Raw genomic sequence first — 12,016 nt, 5'->3', positions numbered from 1 at the left:
GGATCATATATTATGCTGATCTTTAATGTGTAAATATGATGATACTCAAATAGTCTCCACTCTTACCAGAGACATCAAAAATTGTGCCCTATATGTGTTCTATGAATTGAAATGTGTTCTGCTGTCATATGTAACAAATTAGAATAAACAAATTAATTAACAATCTCCACTCATAATAAGACTTTTCAAAAACCAGCATAATATGCTGTCCATTTCAATCCCACTGAAGCCAGGCAATGGCAAAAAATATCTTGCTAAGAGTTTAGACTAAATCAATTCTCAACTGCATTATTCACAACACATCATTACTGTTGATTGTTCCTGTGAAAAGGGTCTCACAATTGCAATGAATCATCTGCTTTTATAGTGACAGAATTTACAACTGCAGCAAAAGACATAAAAAAGAAATGGTTTAAAGATTGACATTTAGTCTTTGTTTACAATATTCTTTTAATACTAATCTTGATCGTACAGCACGCAGAGCTCAGATTGACAACCTCAACAATAACAGTTGAAAATTATGCTTGTTTTTTTAAATTTTATTTTCTTGTTTGTACCCATATTATTTCATGTACTAGGGTAGACAGTATTTTGTATGTTTTATTATTTGATTTAATAATGTTTTAGCAAAAGAAAGGGCACATTTACATTGCAAGTGCGTAATTCTAATGAAGAATTATACAAGGAATTATTGTACCTTGGTTTGTCCTTCTGTTTTCTTTCAAATAAAGCCTATTAATTGAATCTACTCTTCAGTTATCATATGGAAAACAATGGGTCAGGTCAACTATTCAAAATAAGCAATCATATATATATATATATATATATATATATATATAAATAAATAATATATTTATTTTACTGAACCCTAAGTTCAGCTTGAATGCTAATGCATTAATAAAGATTTCTAGAATCTGACAAAACTATGAATACAGAAGAAGGCAAATTGGAATAAAAAAATTAAATTGTTTTATCTCCAGGTGATAAAGCTTCATGAATAGTTGAAAAGAGAAGGACATAAGGATAAAAAGGATGGAAAATCCCAGAAAATTGAAAACAAAGATTAAATGATATGTAAATGACTATACAGACATTTATAAAGCCTGTGATTATTTTTTAAGTGTGACTAGTGAAAAGGATTTATTAAAAGTTCAGTTGAATACTGTGAGTTTGAATATCATATACATAACACACTCATAGTGAGGAATTGAAAATTAATGAGAAATTAAATATCATGAGACTGACTTCTTTTTAAGAGATACTAGAGGACATAAAGGACTGAGTTTTAAAGGCAGAGTTTTAAAACCTAGGATGTTGGAAGAAGTATTAATCAATAAAATAATTAAAGCTTGAAATTAAAATGTAAACATTTTTAAATATTTAAATCAGCAATTGTAACTTGTTATAAATTATTTGCTTCAAAACAATATCACAAGAAGAAATGCATACTTTTCATGTAAAGTGGAGGGAATTGTTACATTTTTTTTTAAATGGGCTGTGTTTCTTTGTCACAGGGGTCTTCACTAAAAGTTCATTTGATTGGAACTAAGAAGATGTTTGAAAGTCACTTTATCCCCAAAACTGGCCAGTTGTAAGTGGCAATTCTACTACTTAAACAACATTGTTTTATGTATAGTGAATGTAGTATCTTAACATTTTGTATTTTTACAAAATATGTAAAAAGTTTTCAATAAAAATTAATACAGACAAAATGATTTAAACATAGGATTTTCACAAATTCTGCAGATTATCTTATCTGTTTAAGTTAAATTATTTAGAGAAAACTCTAGGACTAATGCCTCTCTTCTAGATTAAAAAAAAAAATCTCATGGCCCAGGATCAGGTTTTATTTATTTATTTGCTGAGCACTTAGAACAAGTCTCATTATACAATTGTTTAATGAGTGTGAGGATAAACAAACTACTGGTTAACAGTCCTTTTTTCCAAGAGTGTGTATGAAGACTGTATTCACATATTTTCATTTGTGATTTTCTTTCTCCATTTTCTACTGACAAAATAGACTTGTATTACAGTATTATGTCCAAAATACTTGAAAAGAACAGCTTTGAGGGACTAATGTTTATTTTGGCTCATGCTTTCAGATCATGGTTGGTCAACTCCATTGCTCTGACCCAGAGAAGAGGTAGAACAGGATGGGAAGGCATAACAGAGGCAAGCTGCTCAGTTTCTATGAGAGCTGGAAAGCAGGGAGAGGAAAGGAGTTGGCAGCAAGATGTATTCCAAGTCCTTAGTGACCTACCAATCTCCAGCTATACCCCACTGCCTGTAGTTACCATCCAGGAGTCCATTCACATTATTAATCCATCAAATCAATTGGATTAATCCACTGATAAGGTTACAGCTCTCATAACCCAATCTATTCACCTGTGAACATTGCTACATGTCCTAATACATGAGCTTCTTGAGAGACATTCTTAAGTCCAAACCATAACAAGACTCTAAAGCTGGTCAACTCAGGGGATTTATATGTATAATTTGGGAACTATTTTCTGCCACTTCAGATTAGAGAAAAAAGAAAAGGAGAGAAGAGGAAGAGGCATCATCACATTCACTATTTAAATGATAGATCAGATCTTCCCTCATGGTCTCTCTCATTATGCCTGCTTTAGCTATTCATAAACTCATTATCTCTCCCAAAAAAAAAAAGCTCAGGGGTTCCATTCTCACCACTTCACATTCCTTCATAACAGATCATACACAGCCATGCATGCAAATCTTCTGATGTCTTGTTCAAATTAATTTCTCACTATTTTGGATTCCTCCCATTTTATGACCAGAGAAAAAAATGAAGTTGCTCTCAGAAAACCCAATAACATAAAAAATTCTGTCCTCAGCTTGTCCCATGTTAAATCCCTTCTTTTCTTTCCCTACCTCTACTCTTCTGTCAGAAAGGAAGAATTGCACCAAGTAGGATATAAGAAAACAGTTTAAAGGAAGACCTTAGCCTCCTGATCAAGGGAGGAGACTAAAGTGATTAAGTGATAGTTCAAAATCATTCTTGTCACACATTCTATATTTAAAATTCTTCTTAATCTATATGCTTGCCTTGAACGATCTCAATCATGGTGAAAGTTTGATTAATGATACCCATTTCTTGGCTTTTATTCCTAATTTCTATGTTACACCTTCGTCTCTAATTTGTTGTGTACTTCTCCTTAGGTATTGCCAAAAAGTTGCCAGTGTGTTCATATATTTTTTTCTTCTTATTGATGGTGCTTTAATCTACCTATTTAAACCAGACAAACTTATTCTACATTTGGAATGTTTCCAAACCTTCCCAATCATATCACCAAGTTATAATTATTTCTCTTTTAACTGTGTTTCTAGACTTCACCCTTGTCTCTACACCCAGCTTTACAGTTTAGAGTCTCACTTTTACTTCAGAGTCCTTTGATTTATTTTTCCAAATTCTTCTCTTTACCCTCAATATGACCTTTTTTTCTACTGCTTTTTAGGTGAAATGTAAAGCAAACCAAGTCATCCTTCTGTTGAAAGCTCAGGGGTTCCATTCTCACCACTTCACATTCCTTCATAACAGATCATACACAGCCATGCATGCAAATCTTCTGATGTCTTGTTCAAATTAATTTCTCACTATTTTAGATTCCTCCCATTTTATGACCAGAGAAAAAAATGAAGTTGCTCTCAGAAAACCCAATAACATAAAAAATTCTGTCCTCAGCTTGTCCCATGTTAAATCCCTTCTTTTCTTTCCCTACCTCTACTCTTCTGTCAGAAAGCTTCTATTAATTATTTAAAGTCTGCCTTTCTAACACTCAGCAATATTTGTAATAATAACATTAACATAATAGGGAGAGTAACATATCCATGTAGCACTTAATTGTTTACAGAGCATTTTTGAATAAACTATTGTATCCATGTTGTCACGGCATTGTGAAGTGGGCAACAAAGACATTATTTCCAGTGTGTACTGAAATGAAAACTTCATAAGGCAGGCACTTTTATCCCTTCTACTCATTGAGTCTCTAGTGCATTAGTAATGCCTAGTAAGTAGCAGCTATAAGTGAATCCTTTTAAATGCATGAATAAGTGAAGAAGAAGCTGGTGAGTATATAAAATTCAGAGATGTACAGCTAATAAATGATATTTATCCAGATAGAATTGTGTCATGGTCCTTTGTATTTTAATCTAATAATGCCCCAGGAGTATTAGTTGTAGTGAAAATAACCTACATTGCTGTATACAAACTACTCAATTCATGTTAAAATCTTATTATATGTTGATTTACTGTGTCTTCCCTATCCTCATTTAGGACTTGTTACTCTTCTTCAAATGGTTTATAGTTTTTTTTTTTTTTAAGCATTAAATAGTAAGTTGACAACTAGAACCAAAACAAAAAGGTAACTTTTCTGTGAGAGGTGATGAGGCTTAATCTTTTATTTTTATTCCTCTTCCTAGGAATAACAAGGAAGAACCAGAAAAGCAATAAGATATTTCTGAATGTAGCATGAATTATATTAGGCAGCATCTAGTTATGGCTAAATCCCTAAGTAAAATAATAATATGGGGAAAGATTCCTTGAAATAATTAATGTCAGTTTTAAGTAAATGAAATTAGAATTTCAAAGGGAAAATGGCATGATGAACATATTCAAATGTCAGAAAACATTTCTGCTAATTCTGATTGTTTACCATGAAACAGTGCCATTAGACAAAACACACACATACCACACACAGAAACTCATTTAAAGAGGAACACACCCAAGGAACTGTAATGTTATGCAGCCTAGCTTCTAGCCACAGCTGGCCTGACTACTCACTGTTGAGTAGAATGTGATGACCGGGTTACTGTACACATTTGATCACATAGCCTCTACCGACATCTATCCATAAAATCAATTCAAATGAACAGGCTCTGTTATGACCAGAAGTTTTGCATCTTTTCCTGCTTGATCTTAGTTGCTTCTGCTAGCAGTTTGTTAGAAGAAAAATTAGTTGCGTATTAAACTATGGAGCTCTAAAGCTGTTATAGAACATCTATGTGGCATTTTATGACTAGTAAAGTATTTTACTGCACCTATACCAGTTTTTTTTCTACTCAGTTCCTTTGAGCAGTAACCACAGTGTTGTCATTTTCATTTTCACAAAGTTCAGAAAAAAGGCTATGTGAGGGCAAGCGACTAGCAGAAGGTTAGATGATAAGTTAATTGTCAAAATGGTATTAGAGGTCATGATCTTTAAATTGCTAGTTTATTTCCTAGCTTGCACTGCCACACTGATTCTTTTCTGGCCTTTTGCTGATTTGTCTTTGAAAGATTCCTGAAACTCAAAAATAGTTGGTTCAAATAAAAGAGCATAACACATACAAGAAAGGAGCAATAATAGTATAATTTATTATTATTAACTTTCAAAGTAAATACATGGTAGCATAGAAAAAAATCATTATATACAAAAATATTGAAATTACTAATGAGTCTTTATTTAAATCAAGGTGGCCAAGATGGATTTGGAATAGGTTTAAGAAGCTTGTGCTATCAAAGTCACTACAATTGGTCACCTTAGTCTGATTCATAATTTTCATTTTTGGGGAAAAATCAGAGTAACATTCCATGATCTCAAATTACATAAACAGTAAACAAAAAAAATGTTCAAGATAGATAAAACCAATGAAAGAAGCCATAGATGATTCAGAAATGTGGAGTTAGTGTTTGCCAAATAGTGCTGTTAAGCTAGAGAATAAAAGAGTTCTCTGAAACTAAGATTTATAAGAAGATATTTGAAATTCTCCTTTTTAGTTGCTATCTTAAAACATAGTCCAGCTAAATTCATAGTTTCTTAAATATTTTCATGATTCCGATGTTTTCTAAAGGCATTTGGTCACAAAAGAAAAGGCTCACTTTTATGACCAGTTTGCTATTAAGTTGGAACTCTTATATTTGCATAGTTTTTTTTTTCCTCAGGAATATGATAATAGGAACCTGATTATAAAGAAGAGGGAAGAAGCTGCTCCAGATATTTTTCTGTGGTTCTCCTTGATAGGAAATTCTTATGTACATATTCAGTGGATAAGCCTCACTTGCTCCTGGGCTCAATATTCAGCTAATTAATGTCATTCAAGCATTATATGCCTTCGCATTGGCATTTGATCGAATTTCAAATCCTCTTTTTGAATGAATTGCACCTTGAGAAGAATTCATTTCTGTATGTTATTTAGCCTAGAGTATGTCTACGTTTAATCCCCATCCACTTTAAATGAGTTTTTTGCTACTCTTTCAGAATAAGGCAAAACTACTGTGACTATGGAAACTCTGTTCCATTTCCTCTCATATTACATATGTTTGTATGTTTGTGTATATGCTTATTTGTGGTATGTGGGGGGATTAGTCAATCAGTATGTACAGAAATTGTTGCAAAAATATTTTTCTATTAAATAAAAAGACTCTGAAAGAGATTCAGAGAAAAGAGTTCCCTGTCCAAGGCCAAGATAGGAAGTTATCTATGAATCACTTAAACTTTTGATGGAGTTAGTCTGAGAGCTTAACCCTATGATATATTGAATATAAATTATTTTCCAAGGAGAATAAAAGCAATTATTTTATTTAAGAAATGCATGTCCTTGAAGTTTGGGTAAAAAATAAAACATCAACAGAAAACACCTTTTAATAGTTCTTTTATTTCTTCTATGATTCTCCTTCATACAATCTTGAGGAAAATACTATTTTTGAAATATATCCACAGCAATATCTCTTATTTTGCATGTTTTTTCGCCTCTCCTGTACCAAGAAATAGAGCCCAAGACTTCTGCTCTTGCATTATTAGTGGGCTGGCAACTACTTCCATAAACAAAATTATGAGGCTAGACTTTATCAAAGAAGAAATTATTTTGACATGTGGTAAAATGATAAGACAGACTTTATTCAAAACTACTGCAATGGAGGATAAAGACTGAACTTGAATTATGAATATATTAAAGAGATATGTGGTCTAAAACCATAGTGAGAGGACAGTTGATAAGACATTAGTAAAAGATACCAAGTGTGGGGTAATTCTTATTAAATGAATCTAACAGTATTCTTACTAAAGGCAAGCCTAGAATTAGATATCAAAAATGGAGAGATTCATGAAACTGACTTGTGACTCTTTGCTAAAACTGAAATTAGCAGACCAAACACAGGATGAGAGGCAAGGTTAAAGCTAGTAGGAAAAAGTGCTCATTGAAGCTTGATTGAAGTTTGAAGTTTGGTCAGAGAGAGATTTGTCAATTTGTAAAGGTCATGCAGCTTCATTGAGGCATTCAACCTTGTAACACAACCACAAGACTTTGAGGAATCCAAAGACACATGGAGAAGCAACAAATAGTTTTTTTTTTTTTTTTTTTTTTGGTGGACAGTGACTATCCCCTACCAGATACCTGACTAAGTAAGCTTCAAAAGGTACTAGCCCCAAGTGATTGAGTCACCATCCCTCTGTCTTCATGTTTTCTTATCTGAGGACCAAGATTTCACAAAGGCGAGGAAAGCTGTCCAGTTGTGTCCTGTCCAAATTCCTGATGCACAGAATCTATGAACATAACTAAATTGTTGCTATCCTATTGTTCTAACTTTAGAGAGGCCTGTTATACATCAATAGTAAGCAGAACAAAACTCTTCTTGCTCTTGTGGGTTAAATTTACATCATCATTTTCCAGGACTATTGCAAACATTTCTTAACTGTTATTCCTTATTTCACTGCTGCTCTCCCCTGGTCTTGTCTTTACCAAGCAGCTCAAGTGCATGGGCAACACAACAGTAAGCCTCTTTCACAGAATGGATGGCATAGTACCAAAGGTACAGGCTTCCCCTCTTCATCTGCGACTATTTGTCCCCCAATCTCCCTTGTTCTGGCCACAATGATGTCCATGTATGTCCCTCATTGAATCTGGCACTCAGGCGTTTGGCCTGTTATTTCCTGTGCCTAGGTAAACTTTCTCAACACCTGCACACCTTACTCTTCTGCTGCCTTCATGCTTTTGCTTAAATGTCACCTTACAGAAGGGTCTTCATGGACACAGTATATAAAACAAATATCCCTGCCACATCCACCTTATTCTGTTGCTTTTTCTGTGTAGGAAGTACCACCTGGAGTATCCTATATTTATTTGTTGATCTGTCTGTTATCTAACTCTTTACCATGAGTTGGTGTCCTGCAGTTCATAGAGGGCTCCATTCATGGGAAAATGTAGTGTTCATGGCAGTAATTCTAGCATCTAAAACATGCCTGGAACAAACCGAGTATTCAATGAGTAATGGTTGACTGAATGAATTTGAACTACGAAGTAATTTTAAAGAATCATTTTATCTATTCCCTAGGGTAAGTTTTATCATTGACATCATAACATTAGATACAATTTTGATGTGACTCAGCAACTCATTTTGCTTTTAAAGTTGGGAGAAATGGAGATATGAACATTGAATGATTTTATATTTTACACTATATTTGTAAATAAACATGAAAATGCATCAGATAGATCATGAAGAGGAATGTTGGCTAAGTCTGATTGATAGGAGAATTTGTTGTGCAAAAACTGTAGAATACAAGCTTCTGAGGAGGCAAGAGGAACAGCAGTTCAGCCCAGGTGTCAGCATCTTCCTGATGAGGGTGAATCAGACTCAGATGCAGGCAGAACAGGAATTCGACAAATGCAAGCAATTCATAAACTTGAACCTCACTCTTCTGGGATTCAGAAAGCATATATGCATAAAAGATGATAATTCTTTTTTTATATTGTCATAATCTTTTATTATGTATCAAATTGTCTGCAATATGTTACAACTTGATTAAATTTGATAGATATTCGTATCTATTTAAGACAAAAAATTCTTTTTATGTACAATATCTTTTGTCTAGAGCCTAGCAAATATAGCACCTTTCATTGCAGGATTTCTGCTTAACATACAAGCAAAAATAAACAACAACAACAAAAATATAAACCAAAGCAAACCAAACCCCCAAATCTCTCAATTACAAATTTCAATGTTGAATAAAGCGTTAAAATGACAAACACAGAATAACTTTTGTTTAGAAATGCAGATGGACACTAATGTTAGTGGCAAAAAAAAAAAAAAATCACCCTCCCTCCCAATCTTTGGGGGTGGATTTTCCTGCTCAGGGATGTGAGTTGACTGTAGATCATCTTGCTGCTCCTGCGGATAGCACAGCACAAGATCATACTGAAGATCATGCCAAATATCATCACCACTGAGATGCGGATGCCCACTGCACCAATGATGTGGAACTTGTTATTGAAGACCTCTTTGATGGCCGCAGGGCAGGACTTAATTTGGGTGGTTTTGACAATGTCCTTTTTGGGAGCAGATGTCCAAGATAAACTGTTCAACACCTCCAACTATACCACAGCAGTTCAACGCATGGTGGATGGCTTTCAGCATTTCCCACTGGGGCTCATTCTTGGTCTTGAGCTTGTTGTAGGTGTAAAAGTCCTGGACTTCCTTAATCACCTCATCCTTGTGTGAATAGTCCCAGATGGCTCCAGCTATTTCAGTGGCAAATATCACCAAGAGGAAGCCAAAGAACAATCCCAACATGTACTGGGACTCTTGCATGGCCCCACAGCAGCCCAGGAAGCCCACAGAATCATGAGGGCCCTAGCTCCAATCAGAATGCAAACTCCTGTGTAGAAGTTGGAATTATTAGCTTCTTGCTGGAAGATGCTCTTGATCTGAGAGTCGAATTGGAGCCATAGTCCAATAGCAAGAACTGAAATTCCTGCAAGCCAGAAGATGAAGATAAATCCGAAGAACAGGTACTTGATGCATTTGGTACCTCCTTTAACTGGCATGGTGCAGGATGGATTGGCCTGAGCCAGACTGGTTTGGGACCTGGGCATGCACTGCAGTTGGGACAGGAGGGTTCCGGCGCTGGACAGAGGTGCTCAAAGCTGCCAAAAAGATGTTAATTCTTCGTCAGAAATAAATTTTGCTTTTACAATCATGTTTTATTTCAGCTTCCTAAAATTATCCAAGAGAGATCAGGAGTTTTGTTTTGTTTTATACTAGAGATTTAACTCACAGAACCAAGAGGCAATTTATCACTAAGCTTTATCCCCCCACACTAAGCAACATCCTCAGTCCTTTTGAGACAGAGTCTTACTAAGTTGCTGAATCTGGTCTTTAACTTGTCATCTTCCTACCTCAGCCTCCCAAGTTGTTGGGACTATAGACTTTCACCACCATGCCCAGTGAGGGAATATTTTCTTTTTTCCCTGAGCAAAACAATAACCTGGCAGCCAACCTTTGTGGAGCAATGGGATTTGTTCTATTTCTTTAGCAATAGCTATCCCTCCCTCCCTTTTAGACCATTAACCACACCTGATAGAGATCTATGTCCAAGTGTGCTGCCTAAGTGTGAAGAAATGGCTTTCCTGCTTTCAAAGCCATTAAGATTGCTATTCCATTGTGCAAAGAATATATGATGTGGGAAAAGTAAAATAAAAGCTCTGAGATTTGAGGGACTATGAAAAGGAGAAAGAAGAGGAAGAGGGAGAGAGAGAGAGAAAAAAGACCATAAGATCAGCCAATATAGTTTTAATTTCCTCTCTCTGGGCTCAGAAAGCCCTTGTGTTAAATAACTTGAAGGGTGGATCTGCTATGGAAATATCTCTTGTCTCCACTCTCCGTTTGAAATTTTAGAAGGAAACGGAAGCATCATGGGCAACTCAACCCAAGTAGAGCGGAAATGATGATCAGGCTGGGAAAGAATCAAATTGGCCTTTTCCAGACTCTCAGTTTGTGCAATAGGTGCATGTGAGTGGAAAACTGATGGGCCTGCAGTGCCCAGCAGTAAAGGTCCTTAGTAGAGTCTGGGTGGACCTTCAGACAGGGAAATAGGTAGAAACTTATGGGACATAATTCATGAAAACAGATGAGAAATCAAGTTACTCCAAAAGGATTGCCTAGCCACAAAATAAAGGCCCATTATGGTACTAGCCACAGATTGAAGCCTCAATAATCTGTAAGTGGGAAGGAAACACTGGAGTCTCAAAATAAAAATGACAAAAGGGAAAAAGGGGGAGGGGGTCTAGAGACATAGCTCAGTGGTAGCATGCCGCTGGGGGGAAATTCAACGTTAATCTATTTCTTATATATTTTCAAATTTCCACATTTTTACATTTATTAAACATTATTTTGCCAAAAAATGAATCCTAATTTTGCATAATTTTTATAGAAAATATACAGCACTACTATCTCAGATACTTTGTCTGCTATGTTTCAAGAATATTCTGTGTTAAAAATCATAACTTTCCCCCACAGAGATGTAATTTGTTTTAATTAGGTCATCTAAATGTCAATTATTTATGTTGACTACAGCAATTCCTAATTTTGGAATTTCACAGGCTTTCACTCTTTCCTGGCACTCTGGGAATCTTCTCTGTTTTGCATAATCTTAATTATATTACTTTGTTGAAGAGATGCAAGAAAAATGACATTCTTCTAGAGTGACTTCTCAATTAAATCAAAGAGATCTGATAAGATTAAAAGAAAATGCTGGCAAAGCACTGAGTGGTAAGAGAGAGACTATCCATGTTAAATGAGTTACCAGGGATAAAATACAGAATCATATCAGGCCACTGTTCACTTAGCATAATTAGTAGTTTTTGCTACTATCACGCTAAATGATTTATTAGCTGTCAGGGATAAGTTAAAGTGCCATAATAATTATTCCAAAATATCATATCTTGATTTATGCAGCAACTTTAATTCCAAAACACTGTAACCCTATTTAGTATTTACTCTAGTTTGGTAAGGCAAAAGCAAGTATTACATCTCTAAATTTAAATACAGAGATTGAGCCACATAGATGCTAAATAACTTGAGGAGAATCTCATAGTTATGACAGTGAATCTAGAGGTTTTAACCTTTGAATGATTCTGTTTTTCTATATCTGGATGGATCTTTTCTTACAAATGGCTTCTTCTTGAGTAGAAGAGACAAAGAGAGAAAAGAGATGAAAGGAAAGTAGAAAATCCTATTACTTGT

General features: G+C 34.9%; 1 pseudogene; it reads right to left on the bottom strand.

Moving 5' to 3' along the window:
• Positions 1-8,507: 8,507 nt before the first annotated feature.
• LOC101955381 (CD9 antigen pseudogene) lies at positions 8,508-9,819 on the bottom strand (annotated as a pseudogene).
• Between the last annotated feature and the right edge of the window lie 2,197 nt (positions 9,820-12,016).

This window comes from Ictidomys tridecemlineatus, chromosome 8 (genome assembly GCF_052094955.1).
Source record: "Ictidomys tridecemlineatus isolate mIctTri1 chromosome 8, mIctTri1.hap1, whole genome shotgun sequence".
Taxonomy (NCBI): domain Eukaryota; kingdom Metazoa; phylum Chordata; class Mammalia; order Rodentia; family Sciuridae; genus Ictidomys; species Ictidomys tridecemlineatus.
This window is presented reverse-complemented; position numbering and strand designations above follow the sequence as displayed.